The sequence below is a fragment of the Hibiscus syriacus genome, unplaced genomic scaffold, assembly GCF_006381635.1.
Source record: "Hibiscus syriacus cultivar Baekdansim isolate YM2019G1 unplaced genomic scaffold, ASM638163v2 tig00003398_pilon, whole genome shotgun sequence".
NCBI lineage: Eukaryota > Viridiplantae > Streptophyta > Magnoliopsida > Malvales > Malvaceae > Hibiscus > Hibiscus syriacus.
The window spans coordinates 1,848,791-1,872,985 of NW_024061969.1; positions in this window are offsets into that span (position 1 = coordinate 1,848,791).

Sequence of the window (24,195 nt, forward strand, 5' to 3'; positions counted from 1 at the left end):
TCAACGTCCCCAATAGTTAAATGTAATTTGAAGTTGAACATAGGAACTATTGTTATTATTATCTGTACTTTAGATCCAATGAAACAGTGTCAATGGTTTGGTCTTGTTTTGTGTGAAGCCATTGTTAAGGGTATTTGCAGGGGTAAATGGGTTAGCACTACTTTCTTGAAAGTGTTTCCTTTGTGTAATATTTCTGGAAATTGTTGTCTTTTTTCTGCATATATATGATAATTCACATGAGCTTTTGTGTGTGCATATAAAGAGTTAGCTTGGTTTTGCATGTTTGTTTTTCCAGACCTTTTTGTGTGTGATGATTATCATTATTGACCTCAATTATTTGTTTGAGAGGTAAATGGATTGCAGTCTTGCAGAGGTCTTGTTTTAGGGTGTTCGTGCTTGGATGTCAGTGTCGAATATGAGTATTTTGATAGATTTTCATGTCGCTTGAGGGTCTTTAGAGGATCATATTCTCGTACCTATATCCCAAAATGTACGAACACATGATACATGATAACTATAGAATCGAATAGCCCTTGCAAGATACCTGTTGAGATTTTGAACAGATTGGTTATCATTGGTTTAATAGTTTTGCTGAAACGAGATACGCCTTGTATCATACATCACATGACTGCAGAATAAAAGAAGGTTTGGCATGTTACTTAGATATGTATTTCTCTAAAAATATTCAAATCCGATATTTATGTTACTTAGAATCACATTGCAAGTGCTTTAATTTATACTTCTTGATGAATCTTTAATGGGAAAACATAAAACAAAGTTGAAAACTATTCTCATGAATCAAAATATATGGATTGAAAGAGAAATTGTAGAACCTCTTGCAGTAGATTCCACTAGATTTGGCTTCCTTGGTTTTGGGTATGATTCTGAAACTGATGACTTCAAAGTTGTAAGATTTGTTACTAATTACTTTGAAGAGAATCTAGTTGAAGGGTTGATGGCATATTGGAACGACCAAGTCGAGTTATATTCCCTTAAAAGTGATTCAAGTTGAGTTATAGGGAGGCAGTTGGGGATTCTGATGAGTGATGACCTTATTCTTTGGTTTGATATGGTTAATGAAAATTTTTTGACTTTACCACTGCCTGAATTTGGTGAGGCTTTAGCACATACTATTTGCAGCTTTTGGACTTCAATGGATTGTTTGGTGCTATTTTTTATCCAAGGGGACTGGTAAGTCTTTTGATTTATGTGTTATGAATGGATCATGGACTAAACAATTCAGTGTTGAATTTGTTCCTGGAGTTCATAGGCCTTTGCGGGTTTGGAAAAACGACGAATTGTTTCTTGAGAGATCTGATCATGAATTGGTGTTGTTTGACCCCTCCACAGGGGAGTTTAAAAATCTCGGTATACATACTTATTTGGAAACAACACATATTATTGCTTATGTTGAGAGATTGGTTCCGATAAATGGAAGACAAAAGTACGAGGAACATATAATATGTCGGCCAGTCGGAGGTGTATCAAATTGATTTTGAGCATTACGATGGATGGGGAGCTACAACAAAAGAGAAAAGATTTAATGGGATTTGGTCTCTTGATATCCACTTTATCTCAATTATATTGTCTTGTGATGGTCTCAAATAATGTTGACTTGTTTAGGTTTCTGTTTGTTTTTTGTTGTTTCAGTGGATGCGCAAAATTACTCCATACAGATTTGCTTAGTTGTTAACTATTACGTACAGTTCTATTGACTTGCATATTATGATTTACAGGTGCGTATATATGCTAGACTCGGAGTGCATTTTCTACTTGACTTTGCTTCATAGAAGTTAATGTTCCCAATAGTTGAATGTCATTTGAAGTTGAATCTAGGAACTATTATTGTTGGTATTGTTATGATCATGTGTTATTCTCTGTACTTTAGATCCAATGAAACCGCGTCAATGGTTTGGTTTTGTTTTCTTTGTGGAATATTTCTGGAAATTGTTCTATTTCTTCTGCATATATATAATAATGCACCTGAGCTTCTGTGTGTGCATATAGAGAGTTTACTTGGTTTTGCATGTTTGCTTTTTCGATTTAAGAGTCAGAATTCCAGACCTTTTTGTGTGAGATGATTTTCATTCTAGACCTCAGTTATTTATTTTAGAGGTAAATGGATTGCATTCTTACAGAGGTCTTGTTTTAGGTTTTTCGTGTTCGTATGTGAGTGTCGAGATATTCTGATAGTTTTTTAATGTAGTTGGAGGGTCCTTAGAAGATCGTATGCTCGTACGTATATCCCAAAAATGCACGAACACGAGATACATACATTTATGAGTAGCCTGGACAGATTGGTGCTCATCCTTACATTGGTTTAATGGTTTTGCTGAAATGAGATATTGTGGGTCAAGTTCTTGTATCATTCATCACATAACTGCAAAAAATAAAAAATAAAAAAATAAAAAAAATGGTCGAGGAACTCGTCCTATTTTGGAATGTCATGTTCACTTTAGTTTTTTAAATGAAAATATTGAAAAAATACTAACAATAAAAATTTATAAAGAAAATAAACTTAATGGTTAGGTTTTTTTTAATTATTTATCATTTGACTCCTTTGATAATATGATGGTGCCTCCATAGATATTTTTCCTTTACATTTAGGCAACGAAAATAAGTCGATTGTTGCGTCAAAGTGTTTTATTGTTTTTTTAAATTTTCTTTCAACAACTTCTTGCAAATTTCTTTTACAACTTCTTTCGACGATTAGAGAGTTTGATGGTCTAGAATTACCACATTCTTAATTGGAGTCAGATTTTTCTTTCCGACCGAAACTTGAAAATAGTTGATGTAATCCAACTCCTCAGAATCAGATGATGAATAAACAAACTAGTTGAAACTGAAATCACCCAATGAAAATAACTTATTGTTAAGATCAAACGTATAGCTGTCATGATTCCATTGCTTGAATCTCAATGTTTTCTCAGTTTATGTATTTTATTCTACTAGTGGTTATAGTCAAGCATCTCCAGGGCTGTTATTTCTCATAATTTCGGGGTTAATATGTTGTTTGGTGGTACTTCTTAGGTTAGTTTTATGCCCTCAATTATCGGGTCAGGTCTCTTGTTGGAGAATTGGTGTGAACTCTGACGATTGTATTGTTTATGGAGATTACTTTGTAGCGTTGTTTTGTTTTTTGTAGGAGTACTCTTTTCCTCCATTTAGGTTTAGGGAGGTTTTTAATGAGGCACCTAATTAAGGTTTTAATTCAAAGTACCTAGGAGTGAGGTGATCAGAAGATTCGAGGAAATTGAGGATGCTGAAAGAATATGATTATAGCGGTTAATTTTGATTCCTTGTATGAGTTTTTGTCTAAATGTTTGACATGAATTTTTCACTTTTACCATGGAACGTAAGAGGGATGGGTAAAAAGGAAAAAGTAAGGGCTATAATTCGTGTACAACGTGTAAAGCACGATTTGTGTTCGTGCTAGTAGAGATGAGCGTTCGATCAAGTCGAGTAAAAATATTTCGAGTTATTTGAGTTGACGAGTCTTATTTTATAAGTTGGAGTTACCTTGAAATTTTTTTGAGTCGAGTCTAGTCGAGTCAAATTTTCAAGTTTCTATTTAAATTTTATTGTAAATATTTACAATATCATGCCTTTACTTTATTCCGATTTAAATTCTATTTTATAACTATATATAATACATATATATTTTTAGTATTTTTTCATATGTCATTTACATATACCGAACAAAGTCGAGGTACTCGACTCATACTTTGACTCAAACTTTAAAATTAATTACTAATTACTAAAAATTTCGAGTTATTTGAGTTGTATTTTACAACATGATTTGAACTTGAAAGTTTTTTTAGTCGAGTTTATGAAATTACAACTCGAAGTCAATTCGAATCAAATTTTTTCAAGTTGAGCCGAGTTGAAACGGCGGTTAATCCTTGGACATCAAGACGCTTGATGGGAAGATATTTTGGAGAATTAGCCTTCGCACCATCCATTGGGGCTTCGGGGGGCTAATCTCATTATGGGATACAAACTTTTTTCTTGCTAAATTGTGCAGAACAGAACGCTGGTCATAGTGGATTTATTTCCTCATGTTAATTTAGAAGTTGGAATGGTGAATGTATATGCACCGAGCAATCCAGGGGAGAGGATGTCTTTCTTTTTAAACCTTATTGAGTTAGTTGCTGAGATTCGTTGCCCCGTTATTGTCGGAGGGAATTTCAACACAGTTAAATCATATTCAGAAAGGATCGGGGTAAGCTTCCACAATAATGTAATAGTTTTGGGGAGTTTATTTGAACAACAATCTAGTTAATCTACCACTAATTGAAAGCCAGTTCACATGGTTTAGAGGAAGTGGTGATGCTAATGCAAGCAGATTGGATAGAATTCTTGTATCCATAGAAGTTTTAAATAAGTTTCCCCAACTATTGCAGACCACGTTGCCTAGAAGCCTGTCTGATCACAAACCGGTGGCGTTGAATGAAAAAATTGTGAAAAAAAGTTTATAGACCTTTCAAGTGGTTCACTCTTTGGGCGGATGACACTGGCTTCGTTTAAAGGGTAAAAAAATATGTGAGCTTAATCATGGAAAAGGAGTATGGAATATCCTACAGGAGGTTAAGACAGTTTCAAAGGAAAAAGTCGATTGTTGCTTCAAAGTGATACCAGAGGAAGTAGAGAAGATAAAGAGGAGGGAAGAAGAAGATGCAAAGGTTGATAAAAATAGAACCGAATTACCAGAAACTTAAAGCCACCCTAGAATAATAAATAAATAAAGTATCCATCCATCATGTGCATACATATATATAAATTAATCCATGTATTGCAGACATTTAACACTTAAACATATTGCTAGACTAACAGAATAATAATACTTTACCATTATTATTATTATTATTATTGTTGTTGTTGTTTACAATAATATTCATCTTAGTTGACACCTCCATTTTCTCATTAGGATAAAAAAATCCTCTTCCTCCTTTAAGTAAAAATTATTAAAAATAATAAAAAAATTTATGGAATAGAGTATAACCTTAAATACGAACCCTGAATTGATTTATATTTCAAGAAAGTTTAATTTTTTTATCCAACCCCTCTCAATTTTAAAAACAGTATGAAGAATTAGTTTTGTTTATTTTGTTTCATCAAAGAGTTAAAATTTGGATGAGAATATATATATATATATATGTGTGTTCCAATTGAGACTTGGTATGAAGAGGAATGCTAATTAAACTGCGACTTATGAAGGAGATCCAAAAGCGGTATAACACATGTCCCTTATTGAGGGAATGTCATAGAGTCTCTTGATTCGAGACTTGCAAGTGGAAACGAACTGACTGATCTTTGCTGGACGATGGTTCCTTCGTGTGTAAGACTAATCAAAATGAGACCAATGGTTTATTGTGGGAGAATTTTGAGTTTGAGTTTTACATACCCTCAGAATTGTGTTACCTGAGGGATTGCGACGAGGTTTCATGTGACAATCGAGAGTGATTTTATTTACCCCTATTCAATTCGTAGGTTTGGTTCTCTTTCTCAATGCATACCTGATGAATCATTATTGACTACTTTATCTTTTACTGATGAAGAAAGTGGATGCAATATGTGACTATGATGCAAAATCTTCGCTTGGAACAATTTTCTTGTAACAAACCGAAAATTTGAAAAAAAGATATATAATTGTAATTTGAAGTTTTAATTAAGTAATTTGGTGAACTTTGGGGCATAAATTAAAAGATTTTAAAAATTTGTAGCTTGTTTTAGAGTTAAAGGAAATTCAGGGACCAAGCCCTGAATTTACCCAAGAAAGGTTGATAAGTTTGGTTAATATATACGTGCAATTGGTTTCTGATTTTTAGAAACCAATTGCTCCCAAAATCCTCTCTCCCAACCTCAACTTCCGACAACGATCCCGATGCCGTCTGAATTTCGATCGTCGTTTTGAAACCACCATCGTGTTCATTATCGAGTGAGGAACAATTCCCTTAAATTAATTGAAGCGAAACGCTGCCAAACGTCAAGAATTTCCAGTCAAAGTCTCGATGTTTTTTTAGCTCAATCGCCGAGAAAATCTTAAATTCATCGTCGATCGTTGCTTCGTTGACGACACCTCCCGCACCATCGTGTTCCTTGCGCCGTTTCGAGTCCGTCGGTGTTATCCTCAGTCTCCGTCGACCGCGGCGCGTGGGGAGGTGAAGCGGTCAAAGTTTTCGATTTGATGAAATCGAGCTCTCCGCCGTTCAAAAATTTGAACCGATCTTTGTAAGTATCTCGAAATCGCTCAAAATAATTTTTAGAAATTTTTCCGTAAATTTTACGCAGCCGGAAGACACCTCACGCGCCCCCACGCGCGGCCACTGTGCGTGGGGAAGGTCGAAATGACCGGTTTGACCGGTTTCGACCCGACCCGTTGACCGACCCGACCTGTTGACCGTTGACCGGGTGACATTTTGGGGAATTAATTCGAAATGGGTGCTATTTTGGGAATTAATTCGAAATGGGTGCTATTTTGGGAATTTAATTCGAAAAAGGTGCTATATTGGGAATTTAATTCGAAAAAGTGCTATTTTAGGAATTTAATTCGAAAAGGTGCTATTTTAGTAATTATTTTAAAAAAGGGTGCTATTTCTTTAAAATGGTTGACAGTTTGTTGACCTCCTTTGACCAGAACTTTGACCAGCTTTGACCGGCCATTAAACAACCGTTAATATTTTCCGAGAATACATATCCTGACATTTTTCGACGTCTCGAATCCGTTTTTGGGGTCGGTTTCACAAAATTCAAACCCGAAAGTCTCCGAATCGTCAGTCAAACCCATTGACTTTGATTTTGACCAAGAATTCAACTTTTCGGAAAGTCATACTTTATGTTTTTCGACGTCCTGAATCTGATTCCGAAGTTTTTTTTGCCAAATTCTGACCCGAAATTCCTGAATCGAGCTGGTAAACCCAAAAGGCTTAATATTTTTATATTTTGATTATTTAATTGAGATTTGGTTAAGGAATTGATTCAATAAAAAATATTTTATGAAGGTACTCGTGTTTCACCTGAGCAAGGATCAATTAGGTCAGGTGTTGTCCGTTCGTTAGATCAGCCTGAACCGCGTACTACGAGAATTACCCGTAGGTTTCCTTATATTATTTAAATAGTATTTAGATTATTTATATTAGGATTCCAATATGGATTTTTCCCGTAGGATCTTGCGCTGCAGCAGAAAGTGATCGACAAAACCAGTAATAAGCTTCCCTATATAATTTCTCAGACTGTTACAGGTGTGTTTCCCAACAGTGTTAATTATTTCTGTTTTAAAATATATATCTGAATATTATATATCCGATATCTGATTTACCGTGTATTTCTGATATGATTTCTGGTTACGATATTTTATACCGATGTTTTGAATATTGATTGTCCGATATTTGAAATTCTGTATACTACTGATTTGTCTTCTGATTTCCGTATTTCTGTATATGATTTTTAAGCATGAACACTTTTATGTTTTAAAGAATTAATCATTGTTTTCATTCAAATACATTCATGAACAATCATTGGAGGGGTATTGTTGAAGGAAGTATATCTGCAGGTTCCTCGACATTGTACTCAGGGCCTTATTTGATGTGTGGGCTGGGTGTATGGTTCTGGGGAACCTACACATTCTGATGTGATGGGCTGGGGGTAGTGTTCATATTTTTTTTAACGACATGATTGCATAAACCGACTTTACTGGAATATTTTTATCAGTACATTTTTATATACACTGTATGGAACACACTGAGTTTTTTAGCTCATTCTGTAGTTTTCCCTCTTTTCAGATAACAGCAGACCGTAAGCTAGCAGATTTGGCATCAGGAGAAATCTACTACTTATTTTGTACGAACAAATATCTCTATATGTTTTTCGATTATGTTTGGTGACATGTATTTGCTATCGTTTTGGATATATCTGTGTTATCAATATTTTGTTCTATATTATATATAATGTATTATAAGATGTTTAAAAAAAACTCTGAATGAGATATGTGACCATTTAGGTTTAGGTCTAACTTACAGACCGGGTCTGGAGGGTTACATTTGGTGGTAGCAGAGCTTTCGGTTTTAAACACTCGGACTGTATATGGGTCCTAAACTTTGAATTTTTAAGAAATTTTGAAGAAAAAAAAACGTGTCACCTTATTTTATGATTTTAAGTTTCTCGAGATCCCTGATGCAAATCTGACATATGTTTCAAATTCTTTCTGTAGAGCCTTATAGATCCAACGATGAATGCTGCTAGAGGTCGTAGGACAGGACGTTGACGTGGTAGAGGGCGAGTCGCTCGACCTTCTGTTACGATAGACGATCCGATGTCATCACGTGATCCTCCTATTCCACAAGTAGATCCGACTCTTTCTCAAGATGATCAGTTTACTCCTATGAGAGACCCTCCCGTCACCGAGGATGAGGATACTGAGATGAATGAAGACGCCATTAATAGTGTTATCTTCTGCATGTTTTAGAGAGCTGCTAGATCCCCTAGTAACATGACTGCAGTGGAGATTTCAAATTCTCTGGTTACTGCTGGTGTAGTTTCATTCGAGGGTATTACTGGTGGACCTCCGACAAACGCTGAGTATTGGCTGGAGGACACAGAGAGGATTATGGATGAGATGGACCTCAGACCTGAGCAAAAGTTAAAGGGGGCCTAACTATGTTGAAGAAAGAAAGCTTCAGATGATGGCAATCCATTTCTGGTAGTATTCCGAGGAACCAATTAACATGGGATCTTTTTAAGACGCGCTTCCGGAGTCGCTACATCGGAGAGAGATATCTGCAGGAGCGACGCCAGAAGTTTCAGAATCTGGAGCAGGGTGATATGTCTGTAATGGATTACGAGGTGGAGTTCATCCGATTAAGCCGTTATGCTCCTGGACTTGTTGACACGGAGACAGATCGATGCTTGAGGTTCGAGGATGGACTCAGGTATGAGATCAGGAGTCGAGTTGCTACCCATCGAGAAAGGAATTTTGATGCTTTGGTTGAGATAGCCAAGACTGTTGAGGAAATAGAGCGTCTGGGTATGGAACACAAGAGAAATAGTGATCGAGCTCAAACCCGATTCAGGAGGCCTTCTGGTTCTGTTGATTCTTCTGCACATCCTAGAAAGAGAGACAGGGGTGATTCCTTTCAGAGAGGCGGTGTGAGTGTCAGACCTGCTGCATCTGGTTCTTCAACTATTCAGCCTTCTAGATATGGTGGATCTTTTGGGTTACAATCTTTGCAGACATGTTATTATTGTGAGAAACATCATCTTGGGGAATGCAGGAGAAAATTTAACACCTGTGTTTAAATGTGGTTCTAGTGACCATTTTATAAAGGATTGTCCAATGTCAGTTACTGCAGTTCAGACACCAACTCTTATTCCCGCTCGTACTCAGAGTACTGTTCAGACTCCTGCTGGTGGGCGTACTCAGGAGAGATCATCTGGATCAGCTAGTAGAGGCCGAGCATCTCAGAGTAGGGGTCCAGTCAGATATGATGCCAGACAGCCTGCATTGGTTTACACTGCCAGACTTCGACAAGATCGTGATGGGCCTAATGTGACTACAGGTACTGTTACTATTCATTCAGTTCCATACTTTGCATTGTTTGATAGTGGCTCTACCAATTCCTATGTATCGCATTCTGTTTCTGAGGGTCTAAATATTCCTGTTGAAAATACTGAGCATTCGGTGATAGTTCAAAGTCCCTTAGGCAAGTCCATTGTGTTGGATCGTATTTTTAGAAAGTGTCCTATAGAGATCAATGAGGAGATTTTTCTGGCTGACCTGATGGATTTACCTTTGGAAGAGTTTGATTTGATTCTCGGCGTAGATTGGTTGGACAAACATCGAGTAAATATTGATTTTGAGACTAAGAGAGCTGTTCTGAAGACCCACCCCAGATAATCGAAAGATTGTAATGATTGGGGAACGCCGTAGATTTCTAACGAATGTTGTGTATGCTTTGGTAGCTGAGAAGATGATCAGGAAAGGTTCCGAGGTGTGTTTTTCCCGAGGAGTTGCCTGGATTACCTCCGGATAGAGAAGTTGAGTTTGAGATTGAAATCTATTCTGGTTCCACTCCAGTTTCAATGGCTCCTTATCGTATGGCCCCAAAGGAGCTTAAAGAAGTGAAAGTCCAACTCCAGGAGTTGTTGGACAGGGGATTTATCCGACCCAGTGTATCACCGTGGGGAGCCCCAGTTCTCTTTGTCAACAAGAAAGATGGGACATTAAGACTTTGTATTGATTATAGGAAACTGAACAAGCTCACGGTTAAAAACAAATATCCTTTGCTCAGAATCGATGATCTATTTGACCAATTTCGAGGGGCTTCTATCTTCTCAAAAATAGACTTGAGGTCTGGGTATTATCAACTCAAAGTGAAAGATTCGGATATTCCGAAGACTGCTTTTCGAACTCGGTATGGGCATTATGAGTTTTTAGTGATGTCGTTCGGGTTAACAAATGCCCCTGCTGCTTTTATGGATCTGATGCATAGGGTGTTTCGACCTTATTTGGACCAGTTTGTAGTTGTGTTCATCGATGACATACTGGTGTATTCTAGAAGTGAAGCAGAACATGAGGAACATTTAAGGATTGTTCTACAGACTTTAAGGGAGAATAAGTTATACGCTATGTTGAGCAAATGTGAGTTTTGGCTCAGCGAAGTGACTTTTCTTGGACATATCGTTTCTGCTGATGGTATTCGGGTGGATCCAAGCAAAGTGGAGGCTATTTTGAACTGGAAGCAACCCAGGAACGTGTCTGAGATTCATAGTTTCTTGGGCTTAGCTGGTTACTACCGTTGTTTCGTTGAGGGGTTCTCTGTTGAAACATTTTGATATTTCGATATAACAAATTAAGTTAAATGGATTTTAAGATTTTCCAAATGATTTTCTAAGTATATTCGATATAACTATTCGAATATCAAAACATTACTCCAAATATTTCAAAAATCATTTTTTAATCCTTACTTAAGTGTAAAATTAAGTTTTAATCATAAAACAATTTCAAAATAATTTTACAAAGTATTTCGAACCATTTCAAAGCCAAAAATTCCAGATTGCTCAGAGGGAACCGATTCCTCCCCCAAGGGGGTACCGATTCCCCCCTGAATGGTTTGGCTCTGAGATTTCTAGAATGCTCGGAGGGAACCGATTCCCCCATAGGGGGTACCGATTGCCCCCCTGTTCAACGGTCGAAATATTTGAATTTTACACTTAGGAACCGATTCCCTTCAAGGGGGAACCGATTCCCCTCACGCTCCAAGCTGTTTTATTAAATGTTTTCACACTAAAACGGCTATAATATCTTCTCTAATCATCCCCAACGTTCAGAATTGATTCAAGGTGTATTTAAGCAAGCTTAGAAGCCATTGATCAACAACAAGAAACATCAAGCAACTAGAATCAAGAGAGAATCAAAGAGAAAGCATCAAACCTCAAGTTTGAGCATTTCAAGCCTATTTTCATTCAATATTCATTTTGCTTTCAAGAACACTTATTGTGCTCAATTGTATTTATCTTTGAGTGTTCTTTTCTTTGTTCTAGAATTATGCAAACATCTTACCTTGTGAGGTTTTCTTGTAAGTTTGCAAATTTGTAATATTCTCTTTGAGAAAAGAGTGTTCTCAAGAATTGGGGTATATTCTTGAGGGAGTTGTAAGGTTATCTCTTTGGCCTCAAAAGAAAGAACAAATTAGTGAATTTGTTGGAAAATCCTTAGTGTGGATAGCTAAGGTAGTGGACGTAGACTTTGGTTGATAAAGTCAAACCACTCTAAATCGCTGTGCAATTTCTTTCAATTTTCTGCAAAAGCTTCCACCAAACTTTTAATTGCCAATTCACCCCCCTCTTGGCCGATTCCGTCAATCGATTAACTCAACAATTGGCATCAGAGCTTGACTCATTTGAAGGTTTAACCACCTCTTGAGTAGATCCGGGAAGAGTTATATCGATAATCAAAGTCATCAATGGCCTCTGCTTCAAACTTCGACTCCGGTCTCGATTCGATGCCCGTCAACAAGCCTCCTTTCTTCAATGGGGCTAACTATGCCTATTGGAAGAATAGAATGATGTACTTCATTCAATCAAGTGACATGGGAGCATGGAATGTCGTAGTAGAAGGATACATCAAGCCTCTCACTCATCCAAGATTGTGGAGTGAAGGAGAGACAAAAATGTTCCAGCTCAACTCCAAAGCCATCCATATCATTTTTTGTGCTCTTGGACCAGAAGAGTATGGAAGAGTTTCTTCTTGTACAACTGCCAAAGAAATATGGGACAAACTTCAAGTCACTCATGAAGGTACCGATGAGGTAAAGAAATCTAAAATTAGTATTCTAACGCATAGCTATGAAAATTTCAGGATGAAACCAAATGAAGATATCAAAGCTATGACGGATAGATTTTCAACGATTGTCAATGGTCTCAAATCATATGGAGAGATCATTTCAAATGAAAAGCTTGTGAGGAAGTTAGTCTACTCCCTCCCAAAATCATGGCAATCAAAGAAGACGGCAATCATCGAGTCTAAGGACCTAACATCCTTAACTCTTGAAGAGCTGATCGGTTCACTCCTCACTCATGAAATGATGCTTGAAGATGAGGTGGACCTTGATAAGATTGAAGAGACACCAAAGGAGAAGGAGAAGGAGAAGAAGAAAAACATTGGAGTTGCTCTCAAATCCACAAAAGATGAGAGTGATTCGGATGAAGATGACGATGACGAGGAAATGGCATTGTTTGCCAAACGGTTCAGAAAAATGATGAGACCTTACCGAGGAAGAAAATTCAAACGAAATGAAGGCCTCAAAAATGAACCAAAAGAGAAAGACCTGATCATTTGCTATGAATGCAAAAAACCAGGGCATGTCAAATATGATTGCCCATAATTGAAGAGAAAGGGTCAATCAAAGAATAAGCACAAGGCTCATGTGGCTACATGGAGCGATGAAGAAGGTTCCGATGAAGAGGAACAAGAAGTAGCAAACTTGTGCTTAATGGCATTCGGGGAAGATTCTAAGGTAACCTCTAACTCATCTGATTTTTGATGATTTATCTTATGATGAGCTATTAGAGGAATATAATGGGTTGGCTTCAGATTATGAGAAACTGTTTTTAAAATATAAAAATGATGTTTCAAAATTGAAAAATGAAAATAAACTCATATCCAAAACCAACAATGATCTTGAAAGTAAAATCAAAGATTTGCAAATCAAACTAGAAGAGTTTGAAAAGAAAAATTTAGATTTGCAAAATTCACTTTCAAAGGTCAATGATGATCATCAAAAGAAAATTTATGATCTTAAAACTTCTTTTGATAAAGTTGGAACAAAACGTTTTGAAAAAAGAGAAAATTCAAAATCCAACTTTGTTAGAAAAGATTTTAGAAACTACAATCATAGAAATCCTCAACGAACCTTAAATGGTAAAATCTTTAGAAGTATATGGGTTCCTAAAGGACTCATTACTACAAAAGATAAAGATATCCTACACAAATGGATACCTAAGGGGACTAGGATTTTGGAAACTAATGAATATGGACCCAAAAGAATTTGGGTACCAAAAATCAAAAATTAATCTATGTTTGTAGGGAAAGGAGCATTGCTACAAGGCACGGGAAACAAATTCAAATTCATGGTACCTTGATAGTGGATGCTCACGACACATGACCGGAGACAAAAGCCGGTTCATAGAGCTTAACGTCAAAAATGGAGGAGAAGTGACTTTTGGTGATAATTCAAAAGGTCACATTGAAGGTATTGGTACAATAGGTAATACCTCTTCCATACAAATTAAAAATGTTTTATATGTGAATGGATTAAAGCATAATCTATTGAGTATTAGTCAATTATGCGATAAGGGATTCAATGTCTTATTTGAAATTAATGGTTGTAAAGTCATTGACATTGCATCTAATCGGATTATGCTTGTTGGTCATAGAATAGGAAACATTTACATGGTGCATTTAGATTCTATTGATATGACTAATTTGTGCCTAGTTGCTAAGGATGAACATGATAGTTGGTTATGGCATAGGAGACTAGGACATGCTAGTATGAGTGTTTTGCAACGGCTAATTCAAGGTTATTTAGTTCGAGGGTTGCCTAAGCTTAAATTTGATAATGATAAAATCTGTGATGCTTGTGCTAAAGGAAAACAAAAGCGTGTTTCTTTTAAATCCATTAATGACGTATCAACTAGTAGAGTATTACAATTGATCCATGTAGATCTTTTTGGGCCAACTAGGACTACTAGCTTGGGTGGAAAACAATATGCATTTGTCTTGGTAGATGACTATTCTAGATATACTTGGGTTCTATTTTTAAGTACTAAAGATGAAGCATTAGAACAGTTCATCACATTTTCAAAAATAATCCAAAATGAAAAGGGTTACTCTATAACTAGTGTTAGGAGTGATCATGGTACTGAATTTAAAAATCTTGGATTTATTGATTTTTATAATTCTAATGGTATTAGCCACAATTTTTCAGCACCTAGAATCCCTCAACAAAATGGAGTTGTTGAGAGGAAAAATCAAACTTTAGAAGAAATGGCTAGAACCATGCTTTGTGAAAATAATTTGCCAAAATATTTTTGGGCGGAAGCCACAAAATACCGCTTGTTATGTTATAAATCGAGTAATGATTAGGCCAATTTTAAAGAAAAATCCATATGAAATTCTCAAAAATAAAAAGCCTAACATTAGCTATTTTCATCCTTTTGGATGTAAATGTTTTGTTTTAAACAACGGTAAAGAAAACCTTGGCAAATTTGATGCTAAAAGTGATGAAGGAATTTTTCTGGGTTATTCCTTAAATTCTAAAGCTTATCGAGTATTTAATAAAAGAAATTTAGTTGTAGAAGAGTCTATACATGTTGTTTTCGATGATAATCCCCTTCCGAGGAAGGACTCTTGTGTGAATGATGATGTAGGTGTTATAAATACAAATGGCGTTAGATATGAAGTTGGGGAACCATCATCAAAGGAAGAAACAAAAAATGAGGAAACTCATGATCCTCTTGAGAATCCAACCATTGAAGAAAGGGAAGTATCTTATCCAAGAGAGTACAACTATGTCAAGGGTGGTGAGATTATAGGTGATCCATCCAAAGGGGTAACAACTCGATCTTCTCTTAGAAATATTTGTAATTATGTTGCATTTATTTCATGCATAGAGCCTAAGAATATTAAAGAAGCATTAAGTGATGAACATTGGATTATGGCTATGCAAGAAGAATTAAATCAATTTGAGAGAAGTAAAGTATGGACATTAGTTGAAAGGCCTAGTAATAAATCTATTGTAGGTACTAGATGGGTATTTAGGAATAAGCTTGATAAAAGTGGTAATATAGTGAGAAACAAGGCTAGACTTGTTGCTCAAGGGTATACTCAAGAAGAGGGCATAGACTATGATGAAACATATGCTCCCGTAGCTAGGATGGAATCAATTAGAATGTTATTAGCATTTGCATGTTTTCATGAATTTAAATTATATCAAATGGATGTTAAAAGTGCATTTTTAAATGGTTTTATAAAGGAAGAAGTGTATGTGGAACAACCTCCAGGTTTTGAAGATTCAAAATTTCCATATCATGTTCTTAAATTGACAAAAGCTCTTTATGGTTTAAAACAAGCTCCTAGAGCTTGGTATGAAAGATTACCAAATTTTTTAATTGAAAAAGGTTTTTCAAAAGGAAAGGTTGACACTAAATTGTTTTTAAAGCATAAAGGTAAAGATTTATTAGTAGTTCAAATTTATGTTGATGATAAAATATTTGGTTCTACTAATGATGTTCTTTGCCAAGAATTTTCTAAGCTAATGCAAAGTGAGATTGAGATGAGCATGATGGGGGAGCTCTCATTTTTCTTGGGACTCCAAATCAAGCAAAGAAAAGATGGCATCTTCATAAATCAAGCTAAGTACGTCAAAGATATGCTCAAGAAGTTTGGACTAGAAAATGGGAAACCTCATGACACTCCAATGAGCTCTTCAACAAAGCTTGACTTAGATGAAGGAGGTAAATGTGTAGATGTTAAATTATATAGGTCAATGATTGGCTCTTTGCTTTATCTAAATGCAAGTAGACCGGACATTATGTTTAGTGTTTGCTTATGTGCTAGATTTCAATCATGTCCTAAGGAATCACATTTACTAGCTGTTAAGAGAATCTTTAGATACCTTAAAGACACCCCTAGTTTAGGACTTTGGTATCCTAGAGACTCTAGCTTTAGCTTGCATGCTTTTTCTGATGCGGATTATGGAGGATGCAAATTAGATAGAAAAAGCACCTCCGGTACTTGCCAATTACTTGGAAATATGCTGATTTCTTGGTTTTCAAAGAAACAAAATTGTGTTGCATTATCTACCACTGAAGCCGAATACATTTCAGCTGGTAGTTGATGTGCACAAATTTTATGGATGAAACAACAACTTTTTGATTATGGAATTGAAGCAGGTACCATTCCTATCAAGTGTGACAATACTAGTGCTATTTGTCTCACTAAAAATCCCATCCAACACTCTAGAACTAAACACATTGAAATTAGACATCACTTCATTAGAGACCATGTCGCTAAGGAAGATGTAGTTCTAGAATTTGTTGATACTTTGCATCAATTAGCGGATATTTTTACAAAACCCTTAGATAAGGAAAGATTTTGGACACTTAGGAGAGAATTAGGTTTAACTGACCTATCTTCACTTAGTGTTTAAAATAATTCAGCACTTTTAATAAATACTGAAAAATGCTCATAATAGTAATTTTTGATTGCATTCATTGCTACTAGTTAGGGGGAGTTTATGATTCTTGATGAAAAATTAATTTTATGTTCAAATAAAGTTTAAAGATTAATTTGATTGATTGAACATAATTAATTTTTTTTTGATATATGAGTTGCCAATACCACTATAGCCTATTAAATTATCATTTTGTGTGCTTAAAAATCGGATTTTAGCATTTTGGTTTAGGGGAATCGATCCCCTCCTGAGGGAACCGATTCCCCATTTGAAGGGGAACCGATCCCCCCCACAGGGGAATCGATACCCCCTGGGGTTCTGTTAAATCGGGCAGAACACCCAAAACCCCAAAATTCTCAAACCCTCCCTTCCGCCGTTCTTCACCTCTACTCTCTCAAATCTCCATTTTTGCCTCAAATCAACGATATTAATCGAAATTCACTTCAAATATCATCTTCTAAACCTGTTGGAATCATTAAAATCGTGCAAACAACATCAAAATTCCCTCAATCTTCATCTTTCAAGGTTATTCAATCTATTCCGATTTCCTTCATCATGTCAAATCCTAAACGTGCTAGGTCTTCATCTAGTCGTTCTAGTCGTCAACCAAATCCACCACCAAATCCTCCTCCTATCCCTCAAAATCCTATTCCAAATCGTGATCCCAACTTGACTATCCAAAATTCTTGTTTCAATCAACCGTCCTAAAGATTATCGTTTTTGGTTTTACCAATATTTTGACTCGTATAAGATTAGGGAAGAACGTATCCCATCTCTTCAAGCTATGGTTGATATTAACTTCAAATATCTCCCTATCTTGCATGAATGGAAATTTGATAAACTTTTCGAACTTGAACCCGTTGTCTATCATCAACTTGTTCGTATTTTCTATAGTAATGCCGTTTGTATAAAAAATCGTGACAAAACCAAAACCATAGGAGTACGTTCCTACCTCTTAGGTCAATATTTTCATCTTGATCTGGCTTACATAGAAAATGCCTTAGGCTTGGATAATGAAGGATTATCAAATGAAAAACAAGTTTTAGGCTCTCGATATAAACGAAATGATAGTGCAAGTGTTCTGGATCTCCATGAGCGTTTTCTTCATCTCATGATCACTTGGTGGTTTCGACCATCCGGGGGTCGATATTCAACTCTTAGAGCTTTAGATCTTTGGTGGTTGCATTTTTTTGAAAACAATATAAAAATAAACCTCTCCGAGATTATCTTTGCTGAGATTGTTGAAACCGTTAACCTAGTGCCAAATAAGAAACTCTGTTCTTCACTAGTTTACGGTTGTATCCTTAGTAATCTCTTTTCTAAAGCCGAACTCCGAGTTGGTCTAGATGCCTCATTTCCTCTTAAGAAAAAAATCAATCTTCTTTCTTTAACAAGAGCGGGATGGGTCAAAAATAAGGAAACCGGTGCATGGGTTCGATCTTCTGCAAATACTCCGGGAGCTAGTTCTTCACAAGCTCCACCCGAAGCTGACGAAGATCCCGAGTTTGAACAATTAATAAGGGATATCGATGAAGCTGAAGATGAGCCTGAACAACCCGAGGAGCACGGACAACAGTCGACTCAAATGCCTCCATATTTTTAATCCTTTATGGAGACATTTGATTTCCGATATGTGACCATGGATTCGCACTTTTCCTCCATAGAGTCTCATTTATCCACAATGGGAGCTCAACAATTAGAGATTCTTCGGGAGATGCGTGCAAAGAATGAAGCAACCAACGCTCGTATTAATGAACTCACTCACGAGATGGCCGCTATGCGAGCTCGATTTCCTCCTCCCGATCCTCCTACGGATATTTGATTCTATATGTTGCTTTGAACTTCAAACTTATTGTTTTAACATTTTGAATGTTTAAATTTATGGATGGTGTGAACTTATATGTTTTGTGTGTTTTATTCGTTATTGCATCATTTACATCATTATTAGCAATATGACCAATTTTGCCATATCACATTGTTTATGAATATTGATTTTGAAACTAATGGCTAACGTTTCTCTTGATTGTGATCTTAGAAGCTTTAACTATAATAAACTTGGCTAAATGATTTATTAACCTTGTTTAAATTCTTTAAAATATCTTTTTGATTTAACAAAAAGGGGGAGAAGAATAGGTGTGTAAATGTTTTTACATGATAAATGGGAGAAGTGTTAAAGTAAGGGGGAGTAATTTCAAAACTTGATTTCAAAAATCTTAAAATTACTAAAATGTTTTGTTATATCAAAAAGGGGGAGATTGTTGAAACATTTTGATATTTCGATATAACAAATTAAGTTAAATGGATTTTAAGATTTTCCAAATGATTTTCTAAGTATATTCGATATAACTATTCGAATATCAAAACATTACTCCAAATATTTCAAAAATCATTTTTTAATCCTTACTTAAGTGTAAAATTAAGTTTTAATCATAAAACAATTTCAAAATAATTTTACAAAGTATTTCGAACCATTTCAAAGCCAAAAATTCCAGATTGCTCAGAGGGAACCAATTCCTCCCCCAAGGGGGTACCGATTCCCCCTGAATGGTTTGGCTTCGAGATTTCCAGAATGCTCGGAGGGAACCGATTCCCCCATAGGGGGTACCGATTCCCCCCTGTTCAATGGTCGAAATATTTGAATTTTACACTTAGGAACCTATTCCCTTCAAGGGGGAACCGATTCCCCTCACGCTCCAAGCTGTTTTATTAAATGTTTTCACACTAAAACGACTATAATATCTTCTCTAATCATCCCCAACGTTCAGAAGTGATTCAAGGTGTATTTAAGCAAGCTTAGAAGCCATTGATCAACAACAAGAAACATCAAGCAACTAGAATCAAGAGAGAATCAAAGAGAAAGCATCAAACCTCAAGTTTGAGCATTTCAAGCCTATTTTCATTCAATATTCATTTTGCTTTCAAGAACACTTATTGTGCTCAATTGTATTTATCTTTGAGTGTTCTTTTCTTTGTTCTAGAATTGTGCAAACATCTTACCTTGTGAGGGTTTTCTTGTAAGTTTGCAAATTTGTAATCTTCTCTTTGAGAAAAGAGTGTTCTCAAGAATTGGGGTATATTCTTGAGGGAGTTGTAAGGTTATCTCTTTGGCCTAAAAAGAAAGAACAAATTAGTGAATTTGTTGGAAAATCCTTAGTGTGGATAGATAAGGTAGTGGACGTAGACTTTGATTGATAAAGTCGAACCACTCTAAATCACTGTGCAATTTCTTTCAATTTTCTGTAAAAGCTTCCACCAAAATTTTAATTGCCAATTCACCCCCCTCTTGGCCGATTCCGTCAATCGATTAACTCAACATTCTCCCTTATTGCAGCTCCTCTGACGAAACTATTGAGGAAAGATGTTCCATTTGTCTGGTCTAAGATCCAACAAGCTAGCTTTGAGAAACTGAAGACTGTTCTAACTCAAGCCCCAATACTGATTCAGCCTGAATCTGGGAAGGATTTTTCTGTCTACAGTGATGCTTCTCCCTCTGGATTAGGTTGTGTTTTGATGCAAGATGGGAAGGTTGTCGCTTATGCTTCGCGTCAATTAAAGCCGTATGAGCGTAACTATCCTATTCACGATCTGGAGTTAGCTGCCGTAGTTTTTGCTTTAAAGATCTGGAGACACTACCTATACAGAGAAAAGTGTTATATTTATACTAATCATAAGAGTTTGAAATATCTGCTTACTCAGAAAGAATTGAATTTGAGACAACGTCGCTGGTTGGAGCTTCTAAAGGACTATGATTTGGAGATAGAATATCATCCAGGGAAGGCTAATGTAGTGGCAGATGCCTTGAGCCGTAAGGCGATATCAGATCTTAGAGCCTTATTCGCCAACTTGAGTTTATTTGATGATAATAGTATGTTAGCAGAGTTGCAGGTTAAGCCTACTTTGGCCGAGGAGATTAAGACCAAACAACTTCTGGATAGCTCATTGCTTTCCATTATTGAGCAAGTTAAACAAGGATCGAGTTCAGAGTATACTGTGGATCAGGATGGTATTTTGTGTTATCACGGTGGTTACTGCGTCCCTAAAGATGATGAGTTGAGACGGGTTATTCTTCAGGAGGCTCATAGTAGTCCTTATGATATGCATCCTGGTAGGGACAAAATGTACAATAATCTCAAAGAACGCTACTTTTGGACTGGTATAAAGAAAAATATTTCAGATTTTGTGGCGAGGTGTTTGACTTGTCAGCAGGTTAAGGCAGAGCACCAACATCCATCTGGATTGTTACAATCAATTAAGATTCCTGAGTGGAAATGGGAGCGCATTACGATGGACTTCGTTACTGGTGTTCCTTTGTCTCCTTCTAAAAAAGATTCTATTTGGGTGATTGTTGATCGACTCACTAAATCAGTGCACTTTATCCCTATCCGGATTAATTATTCCCTGGGCAAACTGGCTAAGTTGTACATTTCTGAGATCGTTAGACTTCATGGTGTTCCGTTGTCTATCATATCTGATCGAGATCCAAGGTTCACTTCCAGGTTCTGGAAGGCTTTGCACGAGGCTCTGGGTACCCGTTTGAATTTCAGTACATCTTTTCATTCTCAGACTGATGGACAGTCTGAGCGAGTAATTCAGGTGTTGGAGGATATGTTACGGGGTTGTGTGATTGATTTTCGTAGTAGTTGGGAAGATTTCTTGCCATTAGATGAGTTTGCTTAGAATAATAGTTACCAGGCAAGTATTCGCATGGCACCGTACGAAGCTCTGTATGGACGTAGATGTCGTACTCCTATATGTTGGACAAAGTTGCATGATAGAAAAACTTTAGGTCCAGACTTGATTCGAGAGACTGAAGATACTGTCAGATTGATCCGTGATCGCTTAAAAGAGGCATTTGATAGGCATAAATCATACGCAGATAACCGATGTAAGGATATCGAGTTTGAGGTTGGAGATTAGGTTTTTCTCAAGGTATCCCCATGGAAGAAGGTATTGATATTTGGACGTAAGTGTAAACTGAGTCCGCGATTTATTGGGCCGTCTGGTATTTTGAAGAAAGTTGGACCTGTTGCTTATCAGCTTGAGTTACCTCCACAGCTCAGTCGTATTCATGATGTTTTTCATGTGTCTATGTTGAGGCGATACCGTCCAGATCCGGATCACATCATTCAGGTTGATGAGGTAGAGCTGAGACCTGATTTGTCATATGAGGAGGAGTCTGTTCAGGTTTTAGAGAGGGATGAACGAGTTCTTTGGAATAGGCGTATTCCAATGGTCAAAATTCAGTGGAGTAATCGTAGTCCCTCAGAAGCTACTTGGGAGACATTGAAGTCAATGGAGGCTCAATTTCCTTATCTATTTGCATAAGGTAAATTTCGAGGACGAAATTTCTTGTAGAGGGGGAGAATTGTAACAAACCGGAAATTTGAAGAAAAAAGATATATAATTGTAATTTGAAGTTTTAATTAAGTAATTTGGTGAACTTTGGGGACTAAATTGAAAGATTTTAAAAATTTGTAGCTTGTTTTAGAGTTAAAGAAAATTCAGGGACCAAGCCATGAATTTACCCAAGAAAGGTTGGTAAGTTTGGTTAATATATACGTGCAATTGGTTTCTGAAAATGCTCCCAAAATCCTCTCTCCCAACCTCAACTTCTGACAACGATCCCGACGCCGTCCAAATTCCGATCGTCATTTTGAAACCACCATCGTGTTCGCTATCGAGTGAGGAACAATTCCCTTAAATTAATTGAAGCGAAACGCTGCCAAACGCCGGGAATTTCCAATCAAAGTCTCGACGTTGTTTTTAGCTCAATCGTAGAGAAAATCTTAAATTCATCGCCGATCGTTGCTCCGTTGACGACACCTCCCGCACCATCGTGTTCCTTGTGCTGTTCCGAGTCCGCTGGTGTTATCCATCGACGGCGGCGTGTGGGGAGGTGAAGCGGTCAAAGTTTCTGATTTGATGATATCGAGCTCTCCGCCGTTCAAAAATTTGAATCGATCTTTGTAAGTATCTCGAAATCGCTCAAAATAATTTTTAGAATTTTTTCCGTGAATTTTACGCAGCCGGAAGACACCTCACGCGCCCCCACGCGCCGTTGACCGGTTTGACCGGTTTCGACACGACTCGTTGACCGACCCGACCCGACCCGTTGACCGTTGAGCGGGTGACATTTTGGGAATTAATTCGAAATTGGTGCTATTTTGGTTATTAATTCGAAATGGGTGCTATTTTGAGAATTTAGTTCAAAAAGGTGCTATATTGGGAATTTAATTCAAAAAAGGTGCTATTTTGGGAATTTAATTCGAAAAGGTGCTATTTTAGTAATTATTTTAAAAAGGGTGCTATGTCTGTAAAATGGTTGACAGTTTGTTGACCTCCTTTGACCAGAACTTTGACCGGCTTTGATCGGCCATTAAACAACCGTTAATATTTTTCGAGAATACCTATCCTGATATTTTTGGACGTCCCGAATCTGTTTTTGGGGTCGGTTTCACAAAATTCAAACCCGAAAGTCTCCGAATCGTCAGTCAAACTCGTTGACTTTGATTTTGACCAAGAATTCAAATTTTCGGAAAGTCATACTTTATGTTTTTCGACGTCCTGAATCTGATTCCGAAGTCCGTTTTGCCAAATTCTGACTCGAAATTCCCGAATCGAGCTTGTAAACCCAAAAGGCTTAATATTTTAATATTTTGATTATTTAATTGAGATTTGGTTAAGGAATTGATTCAATAAAAATATTTTATGAAGGTACTCGTGTTTCACCAGATCAAGGATCAATTAGGTCCGGTGTTGTCCGTTCGTTAGATCAGCCTGAACCGCGTACTACGAGAATTACCCGTAGGTTTCCTTATATTATTTAAATATTATTTAGATTATTTATATTAGGATTCCAATATGGATTTTTCCCGTAGGATCTAGTGCTGCAGCAGAGCGTGATCGAAAAAACCAGTAATAAGCTTCCCTATCTGATTTCTCAGATTGTTACAGGTGTGTTTCTCGACAGTGTTAATTATTTCTATTTTAAAATATATATCTGAATATTATGTATCCGATATCTGATTTACCGTGTATTTCTGATATGATTTCTGGTTACGATATTTTATACCGATGTTTTGAATATTGATTGTCCGATATCTGAAATTCTGTATACTACCGATTTGTCTTCTGATTTCCGTATTTCTGTATATGATTTTTAAGCATGAACACTTTTATGTTTTAAAGAATTAATCATTATTTTCATTCAAATACATTCTTAAACAATCATTGGAGGGGTATTGTTGAAGAAAGTATATCCGCAGGTTCCTCGGCTTTGTGCTCAGGGCCTTATTTGATGTGTGGGCTGGGTGTATGGTTCTGGGGAACCTACACATTCTGATGTGATGGGCTGGGGGTAGTGTTCATATTTTTTTTAACGACATGATTGCATAAACCGACTTTACTGGAATATTTTTATCAGTACGTTTTTATATACACTGTATGGAACACATTGAGCTTTTTA